The following is a 20504-nucleotide window of genomic DNA, read 5'->3' on the forward strand; positions in this document are numbered from 1 at the left end:
AGTGATATACAACTCTTTAAAGTAGTACTTAAGAGTGCTAAACTATGTTTTCTTGTTTTTACTGTGGACCTGAGGACCAGATTTAAATTGGAGCACAATAAATTTGGATTTATCATTAAGAAATCCAAAAAATTAAATTGATAGGGAATAGACCCTGATGAATATTAAAAAAAAAAAAACACTAGATCATTCATAATACCTAAAATCAAAACCAAACCAAAACAAAGTGATCCTACATGATTGATAAAATTTAAACTGTTAAATCTTACCTTTGGAGTACTTGGAGCCAAGTGTTTAGAACATTGATTTGTAAGCACATTACAGATTTTATAAAACTTTTTTTTTGGTGGGGGGAGGAGGTTTCCTGAAGCATTCTCCAAGTAAGTGATAATTTAAAAATCCAAAATAATATCTACCTGAGAGCAGAAAGTCAAGATGTGTAATTGGGTCACCCAATGGAATCAAGAGAATTGTTAGTAAAACATTCCCTGAAGCAATGTGGATTTCACAGTTCACAATATGATGGACTGAACACAGTAAGAGTCCACTTTTGTTCTGAAAAACAGTCTGCCAAGGTGCTCAACACAAGTAAGAGGGTTATTTTATTAGTGACATTATCTTTTAAAATCATCAATGTTCTCTCACATACATGAGCTGAAAGCCCTTGTAAGCCTTTCTGGGGATGCAAAGTTTAGCCAATTGAGAGGTTGACGTTCACTCCAGCAGCCTAAAGTAGATGGTAGATAAATGAGTCAGACCAGTGCCTTCAGCAAATACCAGCTAACTATTCAGTTATAATTAGTGTTTTGGAAACACAATCCCTATTTGACTCTGACAGGGAGAGTTTTCATTTTTTTTTTCCTTAAAAAATAAAGACTGTCTTTTTATGGTCATGGTTGTAAAACGTGTGTGTGCAAAATTCCTGTCACTCATGAAGTCTCTGGATCTGACTGTCAGAGGAACTTCAGGTATTTCCAGGCTGTTAATGAATAGGCCTCCATATCTGTATCTTGCACAGTCGGATGTCACAGTTAATGTGCCCTGAGTATGATAGTATGTTCCATCAGAGTATACAAGACACTCCAATAGCAGTACCCCACGGTCCTTTCAGAGCCAATGAGTATCAGGAACCTGAGGTGGTTTTCTAAGCATTTCCAACTCAACTGTCTGAGAAGTGAATAATTCAGTCAGCCCAGTTTTACATGACATTTATTTTAGCATTATATAAACAATAGCTTAAAATAAAAATGGAGATATATTGCTGAGCAATGCTATCCAACTATTTTAATTACTTAATCAATATTTTAGTTATTTATGCATATAATTTTCTCAGCCTTTGTTTTATTATTCTAATGCCAGAAACCAAAATTAGTAAGATTTAGCCTCTGTCATTGAGCTAAGAGTTTACTATATACAAAAGTAATTTGACAAGTTTAACTCGATGTTTTTTTGAAGGTGGTCTTGATTGAAATTAACATTTAATACGGCATACTTTGAGTGAAGTAGATCCTCCTCCCATAATATAGGTGGGACTCATTGAAGACCTTAAGAGAACACAGATTGACTTCTGAAGAAGAAGGAATTCTGGTAGTGGACTGCCTTTAGACTGAAGCTGTATCTATAGCTATTCAATCAAAAGACATAGGGACGCCTGGGTGGCTTAGTGGTTGAGCATCTGCCTTTGGTGCAGTTGTGATCCTGGGGTCCTGTGATTGAGGCCCACATCAGGCTCCCAGCAGGGAGCCTGCTTTTCCCTCTGCCTATGTCTCTGCCAGTCTTTGTGTGTCTCTCATGAATAAATAAAATATTTTTTAAAAAAGACATAACATGAATGTTTAAAAATTTTTAAAAAGACAAGACATCTATATGTGACCTTCAAGAAACTCACTTCAGAATTAAGGACGTATATAGACAAAGGCGAAGGGATGGAAAAAGATAATCCACGCAAGTAGAAATGAAAAGAAAGCTAAAGCAGCTGTGCTTATATCTGACAAAACAGACTTATTTATTTATTTATTTATTTATTTATTTATTTATTTTACAAAATGGACTTTAAAACAAAGACTGTAATGAAAGATAAAGAAGAGTATTACATAATTATATTCTCAATCCAATAAGAGGGCATATAACATTTGAAAACATTTTATGTACCCAACATAGGAATACCTAAATATATAAAGCAAGTATTAACAGGACTAAAGGGAAAAATTGACTCCAACACAATAATAGTAGAGGACTTTAATATCCCACTTACATCAATGGATACATCATCCAGATGGAAATATTGGCCTTAAACAACTTATTAGACCAAATGAACTATATATATATATAGAGAGAGAGAGAGAGAAACTTAATATATACATAAATAGAGAGAGAGGAAGAAACTTAATATATACATAAATAAGACCAAATGGACTTAATACACACACACACACACACACACACACACACACAGGTGTATATATATAGAGAGAGAGAGACAGAGACAGAGAGACAGAGAGAGACAGAGAGACAAAAACAGAGACAGAAATAGAACATTCCATCCAAAAGCAGCAGAGTACACATTCTTCTCAAATGCACATGGAACATTCTTAAGGATGGATCATATGTTAGGCCACAAAACAGGTCTTAATACATTGAAAAAGATTAAACTTACATCAAGCATCATCTCTGAACATAATTTTATGAAGTTAGAAATCAATAGCAAGGAAAAAAAAAGAAAATCTCAAATATCTAGAGGCTAAACAACATAGTAATAAACAACATGCTATTAAACAACCAATTGGTCAGTGAAGAAATTAAAGGAGAAATATGAAAAATACCATGAGATAAATGAAAATGAAAATATAACAATCCACAATCTATGAGATATAGCAAAAGCAGTTCTAATAGGGAAGTTCATGATAATACAGGCCTACCCTAAGAAACAAACAAAAAAGTCTCATATAAAGAATCTAACTTAATACCTAAAATACCTAGAAAAAGAAGAACAAAGCCCAAAGGAAGCTGATAATAAAGATCAGAGTGGAAATAAATGCAATAGAGAATAAAAAAAAATAGAAAAGATCAATAAAACTAAGAGCTGATTCTTAAAAAATAAATAAAATAAAATAAAATAATAAAATAAAATAAAAATAAAATAAAATAAAAATAAAATAAAATAAGCAAAGCTGACACACCTGTAGCTAGACTCCCACTGCCATGGGGGGAAAAAAAAGACTTAAACAAAATAAAATCAGCCTTAAACAAAATAAAATCAGCCTGGCTGGCTCAGTCAGAAGTCCATATAACTCTTGATATTGGAGTCATGAGTTCCAGCCCCATGTTGGCTGCAGAGATTACTTAAAAAAAAAAAAAAAAAAACAACTTTTTTAAAAAAGAAAAAATAATTGTTTAAAAAAATAAAATCAGAAAGAAAAGAGAAGTTACAACTGATACCACAGAATAACAATAATCATATGGGGACTACTGTGAACAATTATGCATCAAACAATTGGACAACTTTGAAGAAATGCATAATACACAGAAACATACAATCTTCCAAGATGAATCATAAAGAAATAGAATATTTGAATAGACTGATTCCTAGTAAGGAAATTGAATCAATTATATATATTAAAAAAAAAAAACTCCCAACAAACAGAAGTCCAGCACGTAGACAGCTTTACCAGTGAATTCTATCAAATATTCAAAGATTTAATACCCATTTTTCTCAAATTCTTCCAAATAATTGAAAAGATGAGAATGTTTCCAAATTCATTTTACAAGCCAGCATTACCCTGATACTAAAATCAGACAAGGACATCACATAAACACACACACACACACACACACACACACACACAAATTATAGGCCAACATCCTTGATGAACATAGCTGCAAAAACCTTGAACAAAATATTTGCAAACCAAATTCCACAATATATTACAAGGATCATATACTGTGATCAAGTGGAATTTACTTCAGGTATGCAAAGATGATTCAATATCCACAAATCAGTCAACATCTTACATCATATTAACAAAATGAAAGATGAAAATCACGATCATCTCAATAGATGCAGAAAAAGCTTTTGGCAACATTTAACATCCATTTATGATAAACACTCTCGACAAAGAGTGTATAGAGGAAACATGTCTCAACATAATAGAGACTGTATATGACAATTCCACTGCTAACATCATTCTCAACAGCTGAAAGCTCTTCCTCTACAATCAAGAATAATACAAGAATACTCACTAGCCCACTTTTATTAAACATATTGGAAGTCCTAGCCAGAGTAATTTGGTAAGAAAAAGAAAGAAAAAACATCCAAATAGGTAAAAATGAAGTAAAATCATCATTATTTGGAAATGACGTGATACTATATGCAGAAAACTCTAAGGACTTCACATACACACACACACAACCTGTTAAAGTTTCTAAATGAATTCAGTAAATTTGCAGGATACCAAATTATTATACAGAAATCTGTTGCATTTCTATACACTGATAAGAAACTATCAGAGAAATTTAAAAAACAATCCCATTTACAACTGCATACAAAAATAACTAGGAATAAATTTAACCAAGGAGGTAAAAGATCTATACACTGAAAACTCTAAGATAATGATCAAAGAAACTGAAGAAGTCACAAAAAAAAAACGGAAAGCTATTTCATACTAATGGATTGGAAGAATTAAGATTGTTAAAATATCCCTACAACTCAAAGTATCTACAGATTCAATGTAACCCCTAACAAAATTCCAATTCATTTTTCACAGAACCACAACAAATAATTCTAAAATTTGTATGGAACCACAAAAGACCCCAAAGAGTCAAAGCAAACTTCAGAACAAAAGAACAAAGCTAAAGGTATCATATTCCCTGATTTCATATACAACAAAACTACAGTAATCAGAACAGTGTGGTATTAACATGAAAACAGACACATAGATTGATAGAAGAGAGAGACCAGAAATAAACCCACATGTATAAGGTCAATTAATTAATGACAAAGGAGCTAAGAAAATACCATGGCAATGGGCAATCTCTTTAATAAATGGTTTTAGGAAAATTTGACAGCCACATGCATAAGAATGAAGCTTGATCCACTATCTTATACCATATGCAAAAATTAACTCAAAATGGATAAAAGATTTTTTTTTAATTTTTTATTTATTTATGATAATCACACACACAGAGAGAGAGAGAGAGAGAGGCAGAGACACAGGCAGAGAGAGAAGCAGGCTCCATGCACCAGGAACCTGACGTGGGATTCGATCCCGGGTCTCCAGGATCGCGCCCTGGGCCAAAGGCAGGCACTAAACTGCTGCACCACCCAGGGATCCCTGGATAAAAGATTTTAATGTAAGACCCTGAACCTGTAAATAGAAGAAAACATAGGTGGTGAGCTTTTGACATCATCTTGGCATTCAGTTTGGATCTGATTCCAAAAGCAAGAACAACAAAAGCAAAATAAACAAATGGGACTACATCAAACTAAAATACTTCTGCACAGCAAGAAAAACCATCAGCAAAATCAGATGACAATCTATTGAATCGGAAATTTTTTTTTGCAAATTATATACCCACTAAGGAGTGAATACCCAAACCACACACTATGGAGCTTCCTCAAAAATTAAAAATATAAGTACCATATGATCCAGCTATTCCACTCCTGGATATTTATCTGAAACAAATAAAAACAGTAATTTGAAAAGATATATACACCTATATGTTCATTGCAGCATTATTTACAACATTCAAGATAATGTAACAAACTAAGTGTCTATGAATGGATAAAGAGTCTATGGTAATATATATACAATGGAATATCAATCAGCCATAAAAAAAAGAATAAAATCTTGCCATTTGCAAACCACAGATGAAACTTACAGGTATTATATTAAATTAAATAAAACAAAGACAAATACCATATGATTTCAGTCATATGTAGAATTTAAGAAACAAAACAAAACTCATAGATACAGAGAATAGTTTGATGATTATCAGGCAAAAGTAGTTGGGAGCGTATAAAATAGGTTCTGAAGGAAGTCAATTGTCTGATGATAGATAGTAACTATACTTATTGTGGTGATCACTTTGTAGTATATACAAATATTGAAATCTATGTTGCACCCCTGAAACTAATATAATGCCATGTACCAATTTTACCTCAAAATAAATTATATATATATATATAAATATATATTTTGCATATTTATGTACAACATAAATATATGTTGTACACTTGAAACTGATATGTCATATACCATCTTTGCCTCAAAAAATAATACAGTGTTGTAAAGATCATTAACACAAGTACTAAACAAAATGAGGAAAAAGGCTCTAAGATGAACCTAATTTAGGAATGCCAAGAAGAAAAAATGAAATAGTATAAAAAAGATTTAGTGGTATCCCACAAATAGCTAATTGTCTATGTTGCTATTTTAATTCTTGTTGTTGGATTTTATATTGTTACTAGGCACCAGAACCAGATTATATTCTATACAAACCCTACTTAGATATGCTGTGGATTCAGTAAAGATGAACTTCCAGTTAGCCTGACATTTGAGAATGTAAACTAACTTCAGCTGAGCCTGTGTATGAACAGTTGCCAATGAAAGTACACAGTCTATTCATCTATGAGTGTATTATCAAGGGCCATGAGTCTTTTAATGTTCAGTTAAGTCTGTGTATCAGAAACTGTATTATACACATAGTCTTGAATGGACTCATGACTACATCAGTTAAGTAATTCAGTATGTAAATCACTAGATATGTCATCTTCCCACTTATCTCCTATACATTAGCCCAGATAAATAAAAGTTAACTGGAAAAATCCAAAAATGAGCATTAATAAACTATATATGTATTTTTTCACCGAAATATGAGATAATTCAAAACAACCATGTGGTTGTCTTAATAGCATCATGTTTCAGCAATGGGTCCTAATTTTGGCATGGAACTATATTTCTGAGACACTCAAAGTCATCTTGCTGATTTCACTAACTTCATGGATAAGTATTTACATATGAAAAACGTACAATTAAATAATTAAGTAAGGTTATATAGCAAGAGCCAGAAGAACTTCCACAATAGAACTAGATTTTTTTTTCTGTAATTATATGAGATTTTGGATATTAAATTAACGAATACCTGAAGTACTTTGAATGTTCCTTAGTGATACAGAATTTGTACAGACAACCCTTGTAAACTGTATCTGGCTTATAATCATAGAGACAGCAGATGTATGAATATCAAAATTGGCGAAAAACTTAACATTTGTGTAAGAATTGATTTGATCCTTTAAAAAAAAAATTTCATTTATTTATTCATGAGAGACACAGAGAGGGAAGCAGAGATATAGGCCGAGGGAGAAGCAGCACACCCTGAGCCAAAGACAGATGCTCAACTTCTGAGCCACCCAGGTGTCCCTGATTTGGTCTCTTAATGGGAGAACTTTCTAGTTTGGTGTCTCTACTCTCTAACCTCCTTCTTTAATCTACTTGATAGGAAAGTGCTACCTATTTTTCCTTCCTGGATCCATTTTCCAGTCTTTGCTCCCTAAAGTCCAACTTCTTTGGTTATTCACTCTTCTCCTCTTCCTCATTGATAGCTTATAGCTTTTTTTTTTTTCCCCATTAAACATTCAGGGACTTGCTCAGCATTGTCTGTGCCTTGAATTATGTTAGAGTTCAGGGTCTCATGGAATTTCTGGAATTTTGTAATAGATTTCTAATTTTCCATCCCTATGTCAGCCTTACATATATGCAACCCATTCTTTATAGGCATATTTTTAAAACCTAACTCAAACTAGTTAAGTCCTGACAATCTTTAGTGCTTCCTACTTTTTTCCAGCACATTTTTCAAATTTGATCATGGCACATGAAGCTCCCCACCAGTTGTCTGATCTCTGCCTCTTTGGCCTTATCTCCTAGGCAGGTTCCTCCTGGCAATGTTTTAATTTATTATGGCTTGTATACGCCTATGGGACTAGTTCAATCCAACCATTCATAGCATTGCCCCTTGAGAAAACAGATCAAGTGTTCTATAACAGTAACTTACAAATCACTTTTACTAAGTTTTATTAGCAGGAGCATTTTTTAAACTTTAACTTGTGTCCACTACATATTGTATGTCTAAGAATTCTAAGATATTTTAGGGCCTCCATATACATAATGGGAATTTTTCCCCTGATCAAAAATGTTTTAAAAACATCCTAATATGTATTACTATGATAAGAATTGTAAGAATTATAATTGCATCTATGGAAATTTACATTCCAGCAGCAATTGTAAACTTTCAAAAATTGGATTACTTTTTATCATGCTTGGCGTATTTATAAAACTTTTCAAAGTGGAAATAACTACTTCCACAACCCCCTTCAAAAAAGAGAAAAAGGGATCCCTGGGTGGCGCAGCAGTTTGGCGCCTGCCTTTGGCCCAGGGCGCGATCCTGGAGACCCGGGATCGAATCCCACGTCGGGCTCCCAGTGCATGGAGCCTGCTTCTCCCTCTGCCTATGTCTCTGCCTCTCTCTCTCTCTGTGACTATCATAAATAATAAATAAAAATTTATTAAAAAAAAGAAAGAAAAAGAAAAAAAAAGGCTAAGTCATTTCAGAACTTTGGACACTGATAGGAGAAATACTCATAAGATACTCATTGCCATAAAGAATATTTTTTTAAAACTATATCTAAATTAAAAACATAAAATTGAATCCTCAAACAAATTTGGCTTAAAAGATATATTAGTATTTAAATTCTTAAACACCACTCTATTTCATACCTTTTAGTGTTAAAATAACATTGAAACCTGCTCTAGAATTTAGCTTCTTTTGTAAAATAGAACAACATAAATTTACTACTTGGAATAAGAACTGAGGAAAAGTGTTTAAGTCCACAAAAATCCTATATTAAATGAATATATGAAGCCAATACAAAGTTATATAAACATCCTTTTCAAAATAAAATGCTAGCTCCAATATGTAATTGTATGAGATGCATTTGGACAGGCTGGCTCAGACCATATTCAAAATATGATAAACCATGGCTTAAGCCAAGAGGATAAAGAAAAGTCTCTCCAAATTCCTGTATGTTAGACAACAGCTTAGACTGCCTGCTTATTTGTTACAGATCCACCCAAATCTAACTAAATAAATCTCTTTTAATAGCACAGTTTGATAACAGTTCTGACAAAGAAAACTGCCATCAGCAACTACTGGCTGCCAAAGAATACTGCATTATGATAAGATATTGGCCAAATATATGGACTCACATAAAAATCAATTAATTGGTCTCATTAGTCTATTTCTATTTTAATGCTAGAATTAACCATTTAATTAACCTATTTTATTAAGATAGAACATTCATATAATAGCTTCAGATTAAGCCTTGGGACTTCTTGCATATGAGTGCTGGCTTCTTTTTCAGTAAGTAGGCCCAAGATTATCCCACTATATCCAAACACATTCAAACTTCAGCCAACCCAGACATCCCTATGAGCTTCAATCTCAAAGTATTCAATTATTCAGCAAATATCCACACACCGCTACTATGTGCCAGGCATTATGGTAGACACCAGAGACACATTATCAGCATTTGCCCAGGAACATTTATTTTATAAGCTATCCCACAGAAAAATGTTTCCATCATCAATTTATCTTGAGAAATGTCATATATTCCACCATGCTCCCAAATATTGAGAGCCTATTTTTAAATTTTTGATAGCTTTGCAAGACTGTGCAATTAAAAACAAAACCACACATCTTAGAATGGCAAAAATCTGAAACATTGACAACACCAAATCCTGGGCAATCATTCTTTGCTGGTCTAAATACAAAGTGGTTCAGCCATCTTGGGAGACCATTTGGCAGCTTCCTACAAAACTAAACATAGTCTTACGATACAATTCAGTGATCACACTCCTTGATATTTACCCAAATGCACTGAAAACGTGTGTCTACACAAAAACCCAAACATGCATAGTTATAGCAGCTTTATTCATAATTGTCAAAACTTGGAAAGAACCAAGATATCCTTTGGTAAGTAATGGATAAACTGTAGTATGTGCAGACAATGGAATATTATTCAGTACTAAAAAGAAATGGACTATCAAGCTATAAAAAGACATGGGATCTTAAATACATATGACTAAGTGAAAGAAACCCATCTGAAAAAGCTACATACTATATGATTCAAATTACATGACATTCTGGGAAAGGCAATGACACTTTAGAAAATGCAAAACTATAGAGACACTAAAAAGATGAGTGGTTTCAAGGGGTTAGTGAGGAGGGAAGGATGGATAGGCAGGGCATAGAGGATTTTTTTAGGGCAGTGAAACTATTCTGTATGATACTATAATGGTAAACACATATCTTTATACATTTGCTAAAACCTGCTGAATATACAACACCAAGAGTGACTCCTAAAGTTAACTTAGGACTCCGAGGGATGTGTCATTGTAGGTTTATTTGTTCTTGCAAATGCACGACTCTGGTAGGGTATGTTGATAGTGGAGGAGGCTGTTCATGTATGGGGCGATCCCTATCTCTTCTCAATGTTGCTGTTTACCTAAAGCTATTTTTGCTGTTGTTGTTTTTTAATCCTTCTATCTTACTTGATGATGTGACTTCTGTGTGTCTAGGAATTATTACGATTTCTTTGTGGAATGAATAAACTCAACACATTTCAGGAACACTTAGCCCATATGATACATAAATGAATCAGCAATTTAGTAAAGTAATTAAAACATTCAGAAATATCGGTTTCCAAAACAACCTACAAAGAAACAAAAACTGCTGTAGCCAGTTATTTTGGCAAGTCAACTAATCAAGTAAATCAAATTTCATCTGGTATGCTCAGTAGGTAAATCAGGGCCTATCTCTTGTGTCATATTTTAAGCAAAAACTCAATTTTAACAAACAATTTTTACTTAGTCAAGGTCTGCATCGATATAGATGATATTCTCCATTACTTTACTGTTGTTTTATGGAATTGTAAAAGAGGAAAGGTTGACCAAAGGAAAGAAAAATGCACAAGTGAGATATTTTTCTCATTCCCCCTGGGTCAGTTAGGGGTTATCATAGCTAAGGTTGCTATTTGGTAAATATTTCATTGCTCACAAGAAGATCTGTCCCTTTCTTTGCATATTATTCTGGAACGTATGGAACTATAGATGATAGTCATTAAGAACGCACCCACTCACCTCCCACGTTCTGTAACAACTTATGGTAGAGATACATCAGAAGATATGATGAAAGAATGTGTGGGAGAGTCAGCAATTATACTCAGCTAAGGATACCCACCACAAAAGGCAAACCCACTATTGAAAAGTAACAAAGCTGCAAAACAGAACAATCAACAATGAGGCTTAGAGGTAGAACAAGAGTTAAGAGAGAAGAGCGCCTGATGTCTTCTAGGGAAAGACTGAATAGGTTACAGCATGTCTTGCCTCAAGAGTCTCAGCTGGGGAGACAATGATGTCATCACTTCTAAGTTTTGTCCACACTAGTTTTTTTTTTTTTTTTTTCCCTTCTTTCTTTTTTTTTTTTTTTTGTTTTTTTGTTTTTTTGTTTGTCTCGTTTTGTTTTGTTTGTGCTAGATTTCTTAAAGGTACTTGCCTATAGATTTCCTGGGGAGAGTAGTCCAAAGGCTCTATGATCAGATTAACTGTTAAAATAGATTACATAACTGACTAAAGGTTTGAACAGGAGTCAACACTTCATGTTTCTCAACAAGCATTGATGGATATTGGTATGATGGTTAATTTTGTGTATGGCCATGACTGGACCAAGAGATGCCTAGATAGCTGATAGGACATCATTTCCAGATATGACTATGAGGATATTTCAGGAAAGGATTACCATTTGAATTGGTAGGCTACATAAAAAGATTGTCCTCACCAGTGTTGGTGAGTGTCATCCATCTTGTTACTGGATATTACCAGAATGGAAAAAAAAAGAGAGCAAATTTGATTTTTTTGCTTGAACTGGGACATCTATCTTTTCCCACACTTGCTCATCAGTGCTTCTGATTCTTAGACCTTCAGATTTGAACTGGAACTCCACCACTAGCTTTCTGACGTCTCTAGTTTGCAGACAGCTGAGCATGGGACTTCTCAGCCACCATAATTATGTGAGCCAATCCCTCAGAATGAATCTCCTTCTATGCATTAATTTATCTATCTATTTATCTATCTATCTATCTATCATCTCCCATTGGTACTAGTTTTTTTTTTTTTTTTTTAGAGAATCTTGAGTACTACAACTGGATATGTTTATAAGTCAGTAATAGAGCTGTGGGGGATAGAAGAGAGAGTAAATAATTCAATTTCTGAAATCTTTAACTGGGGATATTAGATATTAAGACTGATAGAGATACATGTATGAGTGTTAAGCAGTTAAATAACATAATACACAAATCCCATCTTCTAGAAATTGTTTTTCTAAACATAATAATACAATTCTACAAATTAAGGAGAAGACAAAAAATTACATAACACTCTATTTTTTGAAAGCTCCTTGGCAATGAAGTTTGAAAATGTGAATATAAAGAAAGTATATGGTTCAGTTGAGAAGTCAGGAATCGGAATGAGAATGAGAAAATACTTCTTAATTTTGAATTCAGGAATATCCTCTTCTCATATTTTATTAATTTATTATGCTATGTCCAATTCACTCCTAAGCTCATTCTATGGTTTCCTACCCCATGCACATGTGTAATGCCTTCCTACTTTTACCACCATCTAGTGGTAAGACCAAGTGATTGAAAGTAAACTCAATAGAATGTAAGAGGCAGATGATGGGATATTTAAAGTTCTACTTCAACTTTATGGCAATATAGCAGACAATACTCCTTTCAGGTTCTTGGTACATTATCAAAGGACATGGTAATAAGCTTTATAGGTGAGAGGTGTAAAACAAAATTTGTAGGAGAGATTTTAATTTTAAAAAATTGATTATTTATATCCTCAAATCCTTTGAAATAAGAGTACAATTGATTTATGTTAGTTTGGTTTTAAATACAAGAGGTTTCTTTCTCTGAAAGTAGGTGAAAAGAGTAATCTCATTCTAATTGTGGCTAAATTGTGAGGAAACGGAACATGGATGGATGGTAAATAAACAACAACCTAATGGCAAGGCTGGCGTTCAGAACTGAATTGCAAAATGGTTCATCAAAATTAGTGACTTTTGCTAACAGGAACTAAGCCAACATTATTCTGTGGTTTCTAAGAGGAACCTTCAGCTAAAATAATCAGTTAGGGTATCATAGGATGCTCCATAACTTACGTGACTATGGGTAATATTAATTTCAAAATAAGAGAGCACCTGGGTGGGTCAGTGGTTGAGCATCTGCTTTTGGCTCAGGTCATGGTCCTGGGACCCTGGGATCCATTCCCACATCAGGCTCCCCGCAGGGAGCCTGCTTCTCCCTCTGCCTATGTCTCTGCCCCTCTCTCTATGTCTCTCATGAATAAAGAAATAAAATCTTTCAGAGCCATGGAGTTGAGAGGTTTTTTTTATTTAATTTTTTATTTTTTTATTTTTTTATTTTTGTTTTTTTTTATTTTTTATTTTTTGAGTTGAGAGTTTTATTTATTTTCTTAAAGATTATTTATTTATTTATTTATTTATTTATTTATTTATTTATTCATAGAGACAGAGAGAGAGAGAGAGAGGCAGAGACACAGGCAGAGGGAGAAGCAGGCTCCATGCAGAGACGTGGGACTCCATCCCCGGTCTCCAGGATCACGCCCTAGGCTGCAGGCGGCGCTAAACCGCTGCACCACAGGGGCTGCTCAATAAATAAAATCTTAAAAAAATAATTTTCAAAATAAGAAACAAAAATTAAGAATGAATACAGTAATAAAAGAGAGTTAGAATAGGTCTTTTTTGAGAGTAAAAGCTTTAATATTCATCTGAAATAGTGATGATTAAATGCTTCAGGATAACCCAGGAACAAGATGACCTGATGTTAGTATCTCTCTTCTGGCAAAACAGAGTCAATAAAACAGGTATTGGGGTTTCTTGTGCACACTGATACCAAATATAAGTTCATTGATAGAATTATGCTGCCAATGAAAAAATATCAATTAAAATGGAAAATGACATTATTGTAAATGTATTAATTAATATGTGTGGAAAACATAAAAACCTAAAGTGGGAGCTCTGGAAAACACTTTACAAATGACTCAATCCAGCCCCTATTTCTCAAATTAAAAAAAAAAAAATTGCAGAACTAAATTCTGTTCAATTTTTTTTTAATTCTCAACATTTGACCTATATCAAATGTGTGAAACTTCACAGACCTAATCTGAAGAAATTATTGCTCCAGCTATGTCCTCAGTAGTCTCTACATGGCCCCTACCAGTGTTTTGCTAGTTTTGAAAATAACCCAGATGTCACTTACAGTCTCATACACCTTCATATTTTCCATCTGTGTATCCACTTCTACCTAGATAGAGTTCAACAACACTTTGAGTTGTCTTAGGAAAATTTACTCACACAAACAAAAATATTAATGATAAATATTCACTGCATCCATTCATTTAACAGATATTTACTTACCATCTGTTTAGTGCCAAGCATTATGTTAGGTGCAGGGGATAAATAATCAGCAAAAAAGATACATGGGCTTTGCCCAGATGGATATTATAATAAAATGGAGGAGAAAGACTAAGAGAATAAGCAAGAAACCAAGCTATATAAAGCATTAGTTCAGTGGAGAAGTACACACATATTTAATAAGGATAATTAACTGGGTCAAGGAAAGCAAAGAATGCTTTCTTAAGAAATGAAGCTTTAGCTGAGATTGGAGTAAATAGTCTAAGTTAATTTTAAAAGCTGATGTACACGTTGGTATATATACAATCAAAACATATAGTTTGAAGAACTGAAAGAAAACTTATAGACAGTGAGCATGAATAGAAAATTAAATGTAGTATACTCAGTGAAATATTATGTGGCAGTCAAAATGAATGATCTGTAGTACATATAGGAGTATGAATGGGCCTTAGTAGTATGTTACTCAGTGGAAAATTATTTCTATATAACACATTCCTCTTTGTGTCTTTTTACAATTCTTTAAAAACGTAAAAATCACTGGCTGTACAAAAATGGGCTGCAGGTGAGATTTTTGCCGGGCAAAAATCTATACACATGTACACACACTAAGTTTCATGACAGTAGGTGCCTCGTGTTGAAAGAATGGTAGAATGGGGAGAAAAAACATACTATTATATAGAACGTGTTAATATTTTGGTTCTTTAGTTGAATGATGAATTAGAAAGAGTTTATAATTTTAAAGATTAAAAAATACAAAAAGAGAAGGCCATTCACAGATCAATAATGATAATATGTTTAAAATTTTTTAAATACAGGTCATGAAAATTCAATTGTAAGGCTTTAAAGATCCAGCATCCAACAAAGATGAGAGAGAGAAAGAAAGATAGAGAAGAAATTAAAACACTGAGCATCAATATTGTGCTGGTTGAGAGGTTTGCAAGTTCTTGGAGGGTAGATCCTTAATCATGAACCAATTATGTGGGTCTTTATTTATTTTATGTATGGATGGATGGATGGATGGATGGATGGATGGATGGATGGATTTATAAGCTAAGGTTTGCTCTGAATTCTCTTCTTAGATTTGGGGATAGAGGGGGAAGAGTAACAAGAAAAAGTTTGTTCCTCTCTAAGATTACTCCCACTACAGTATGGAAAATTCTTTGGAAAGAGCCAATGGAGGATATAAACCCACCATTTAAGAAATCATGCAAGAGCCCAAGTAGATTTGATAGTATATGAGGTGGTGTAATAGATGTGGAAATGGAGAGAATTAAGCTGATCTTTAAAATATATAAAAGGCAGTAGATACAATTTATAAACTAATTGAATATGACATTTCAATCTTTTCTTGAAAAGATTTCAAGAAAGACTATTAAACTTATGGCATCTGCAAAATTAAATACTTGGTAATGGTATTTTCTGAGACAGAAAACAGAATATGAGAGCTGGGTTTAGGGAGTAGTTTACTTATTCAATATTTGCTGAATATTGATTTGTGAGTCACCACTGGTCTAGGTACTAAGATACTAATGTAAACCAGATCTGCAAATTTCCTGCTTTCATAGAGTTCCCACTTTAGTGAGAAGAGCCAGATCCCAAAGAAATATGCAAGTGGATAAAGAAGGTAGTTTAAAATCTATATTTTATAGAGGAAATAAAACAACATGATGAAATAAGGAGTGAGGGGGGAAGCAAGGAAGCTATTTTAAACCAGAGATTCACAGATTTCTCGGAGAATGACACTTCGGCAGAGACCAGAATAGTAACGTCATGAGTTTTGGTTTTAGATAATGTTCTCCTTGAGGAATCTTTGAGATATCCAAGTAAAGATGAGAATGATCCAGTAAAAGAGACAGAAAAGCAGTCATGTATGGAGGAGCTCTGTAGCCTCTGTAGAGGAGATCAAGGTGGGATTAACCTTTCACATCCTGTAATATCTATATTTAATTTGTATACATTTTTCTCTTTTCTGTCTGCTTCTGTAAGATAGGGTCATGAAATTTGGTAAATATAAATACAAAATGCCCAGTTAAATTTGTATTTCACCTAAATGTGAAGTATGTATGCCTGTAGGTATACCCATGTACTATTTGAGACATACTTGTACGTAAAATAGTTAATAATTACCTGAAATTTTAATTTAACTGGATATCCTATATCTTTCTAGCAAGCTTGTTCCAAAAAGCAATCAGCTTTCCTAAATCCCTTCTTCCCTCCTCCTTTCCCTCTCATCTTACTCTTCACCTTCCTTTTCCTTCTCTTCTGGGGAAATCTTCCCAGATTTTCCATTGGAGACTCTAAAATCCTCACTTGTTCACTGAACAGAGCAGAGGGGCTTTTCTAGTGTATGCACAGCTCTCCTGATCAGGATGTGGATTAGAACAAGAACGAGCCAGGAACAGACTCACCTTAGAAGTCAGGTTAGAGGGATCCCTGGGTAGCGCAGCGGTTTGGCGCCTGCCTTCGGCCCAGGGCGCGATCCTGGAGACCCGGGATCGAATCTCACGTCAGGCTCCCGGTGCATGGAGCCTGCTTCTCCCTCTGCCTGTGTCTCTGCCTCTCTCTCTCTCTCTCTCTCTGTGACTATCATAAATAAATAAAAATAAAAAAAATTTATTAAAGAAGTCAGGTTAGAGTCTAAAATACATTTATATATGTGTAGGCACAGATCCCAATGAACTGTCAGTAGTTAGAACATAAGAGCCCTCATCTATCTCATCTATATTCCCTATATTGGTCTATAGAAAGCAACTATTTTTAAAGGATAAAATGATGAAATACAGGAAATTTGCTGAAGTTATATGTTATTAGCAATATTTATGTAGTCATGTCTGTTTTCTCATCTTAAAAATGAGAGGATTAAAAATAACAGTAGCAATAATAATAATAACAGCTAATATATTGGCTAATTATTCCCAAGGCATCGTATTTCAAGGCATCGTATTAAGCACTTAATATGTATTAACCTAAAAGTTCCTTTCACCTTGAACAGTGCATGGTTCATTGATCTCAGCACAATCTCAGAAATGACAAAACCTAATCGAGGAGAACGTAGAAATACATTTAGGTTCATGGATGCCATTAATAATGCGATGCAATTAAATTTAAGGAATGCTAGCCAAAAGGGTTTTAAAGTTATCATGATTGGGCCACTTGACTGGATCAGTTGGTGAAATGTTCAACTCTTGATCTCAGGGTTGTGAGTTCAAGCCCCATATTGGGTGTAGAGATTAATTTTTAAAAAATCTTTAAAAAATAAAATAAATTTACCGTGATCATCATAAAGTCAAGAAACATTACTAGGAGGAAAGTTCTTAGCCATTTATATTATTCTCTCAGCTAATTATCAATCCAGTTGAGGAGAGCTTCTACAGTGTGTCATACCCTGGCAATCTTTCTCTGTGAGGATCAATTACGGACCTAACATTTCCTTTGGTGTGACTACAGGTTGCATGAAACCCCACACTATCCAGATATGGGAAAAATATGTTACTAATGGTGTTAGTAAGAAACACATTTTAGAATTTTTTTCATACTTTAGAATTTTCAAACATTTCTTCTATGCGGTTTCTTGGGCTTTACAAATATTTCATTAAACTATATTACCCCTGCTGCCAGAGGGAGGTGACTCTGTTGCAAATATTACAATAGACTGCTATCGAAAAGCTATTCAGATAAGAAAAGAACACTGTAATAGACAGCATGTGCAGTCAAGAGAATGAGGAATTAAATATAGCCACTTACATTAAAAGACTATGATAAAAGCTATATTGGCATTAGAGCAATTTGAAACGATATGAAGGAAATCCCTTTTAGTCTGTCCCTTAAGACAATCCGGTGCACAAAGGAACCACAAGAACCTCTCTGCAGAGTGTCACAGGTGGACTTGAAGAGCCATGCAATTTGTCTGTAGTATGATCGAAAACGTTCACCTTGAGACACCTGGGTGGCTCAGTGGTTGAGTGTCTGCCTTTGGCGCAGGTTGTGATCCCGGGGATCTGGGATCAAGTCCCACATGGGGTTCCCCTCAGGAAGCCTGCTTCTCCCTCTGCCTATGTCTCTGCATCTGTGTGTGTGTGTGTCATGAATAAACAAATAATAAAAATAAATAAAAAATAAAATAAAAAGTTCACCTTACCAGCACCTACCTTTCAAGAAGATTTTAAGAATATGAAGCCCATTATATATAGGAATACCTCCTGGAAAGAGCTTTTTGTATTAGGTAGCTTTTGCTGCATACCAACCACTTCACATTTGAGTAGCTCATGATGGCAAGCATAGATGAGCTAGCTCATGGTTTGCAAATAAGCTGGGTGTTTTTTCTAGTATAACACGGGTTAGACGTTCAACACTGCTTATGCATGCACCTGCTGTCAGCTGCAGATAGCCTGGGGTCTCTTGCTTGCCTTTTGCATGTGTCTGGGCCTCAGCTGTGACAGCACTGTTGCTTCGAGTGGTCTCCAGTCAGGGGTGTCAGCCTACAGTTATTTCCATGGCAGCAGCGGGGTTCCCAGGGTGTCAACAGAAGTATAGAAATCCTCTTGAGGGCCAGCCTTGGAACCAGCACAGCACCTACCTCATTGCATTGTGCAAGCAGCTCAAGAGGCCTGACGGAATTCAAGGTCTGGGGATCTACTTTTTGACAAAAGGGGCTGCAATACTCACATTGTAAAGTTTGAGTCTATGTAAAGGAAGAATTGACAGCCCTTTAAAAAATCTATCCCAGTGGGAGAGTGCACATGTTGTCATGATTTTGGCACCCAATCATTTGCTTATTTAATTTTTAAGATTTTATTTACTTATTTGAGAAAGAGAGTGAGAGAGAGAGAGAGAGAGAACACAAGTGGGATGGGGAAAGTAAGGGCAGCAGGGCAGAGGGGGGAGTGGGAGTCGGGGGAAGTACACTCCCCACTGAGCAGGGAGCTTGACCCAGGCTCATCTCCTGATCAGAACCAAAGGCAGACACTTAACTGGCTGAGCCTGAGGCACCCAGGCACCCTGGCACCCAACCATCCTTAATCAGAAGCCTTTTGTTTGGGAAATTTATCAATACTACCTTATCAGTACTACTTTCAGGAAAAACAGTACCTAATCAATTCTTTATCAGTACTACCTTTAGGAAAAACCAAAACCAAAACACAGTACTGGAAAACTTGCTTTCCCAGCTTCCTTTCAACTTACTCTTGTGAGTGAAGGATCTGACCCTGTCATGATACCGAGACTTAATGAATCAGAGGCACCATCATGAGATTCTTGACTTGGGGAAGGGAAGGGTCTATGAATAATTCATTTTCTGGTCAAGGTAATGGAGCATGGTAGAGAAACAGGAGACATCACTCCCAGTTGTGGTCTCCAACGTGACGTGTCTGACCTCTGCCTGTGTCACATACCGTGAGGTCTCTGAAGTGTGCCCCAGGGTGGAACAGCTCTTGGTCTCTCAGCTAGTAAGCCAGATTCCCTGGCCCTCCCACAAAGCTAGTGAATTACTAATATTAAGTAAAGTCTTTAAATTAGTCAAAGTTGCTTCTATGGGTTAAAAACTAAGCGTCCTGACTCATATAGTAGGGAAGCAATAGATTTTCTCATTTTTAAACTAGAAATGATAATATCCATGGAAAAATGATGTGGTTCATAGTTAGTCTTTAATAAATGATGGCTTTGATTGTTCTATGTGTTCAAAACATTTCATGAAGCAAAATTCAATAACACAGGACCCAGCAACACTGGTGAATTTCATTTTACTTTATTCTTAAGACTTACTATTAATCTCTCTTAATAGTCCAAATAGTTCAACTTACTTTTCCCTTACTTTTCTTTTTTTTTTTTTTTAATTTTATTTATTTATTCAGGAGAGGCCCAGAGAGAGGCAGAGACATAGGCAGAGGGGGAAGCAGGCTCCTTGAAGGAAGCCTGATGCGAGACTCGATCCCAGGACCCCGGGATCATGACCTGAG

At 34.9% G+C, this 20504-nt stretch overlaps 2 long non-coding RNA genes across 6 annotated transcripts in view; both read right to left on the reverse strand.

The window, feature by feature from the left end:
• The window catches only part of LOC119870864, a 98708-nt gene extending 81688 nt beyond the window's left edge, over positions 1-17020 (reverse strand). For all 5 annotated transcript variants that reach the window (XR_005356435.1, XR_005356436.1, XR_005356438.1 and 2 more), the window contains exon 1: positions 16959-17020. This is a non-coding gene — a long non-coding RNA (uncharacterized LOC119870864). The remainder of the gene's footprint in view (positions 1-16958) is intronic.
• Positions 17021-17071: 51 nt separating this feature from the next.
• Positions 17072-20504, reverse strand: part of LOC111095397 — a 51938-nt gene continuing 48505 nt past the window's right edge. The window contains exon 3 of the long non-coding RNA XR_005356439.1: positions 17072-17133. This is a non-coding gene — a long non-coding RNA (uncharacterized LOC111095397). The remainder of the gene's footprint in view (positions 17134-20504) is intronic.

Source organism: Canis lupus, chromosome 3 (genome assembly GCF_011100685.1).
Source record: "Canis lupus familiaris isolate Mischka breed German Shepherd chromosome 3, alternate assembly UU_Cfam_GSD_1.0, whole genome shotgun sequence".
NCBI lineage: Eukaryota > Metazoa > Chordata > Mammalia > Carnivora > Canidae > Canis > Canis lupus.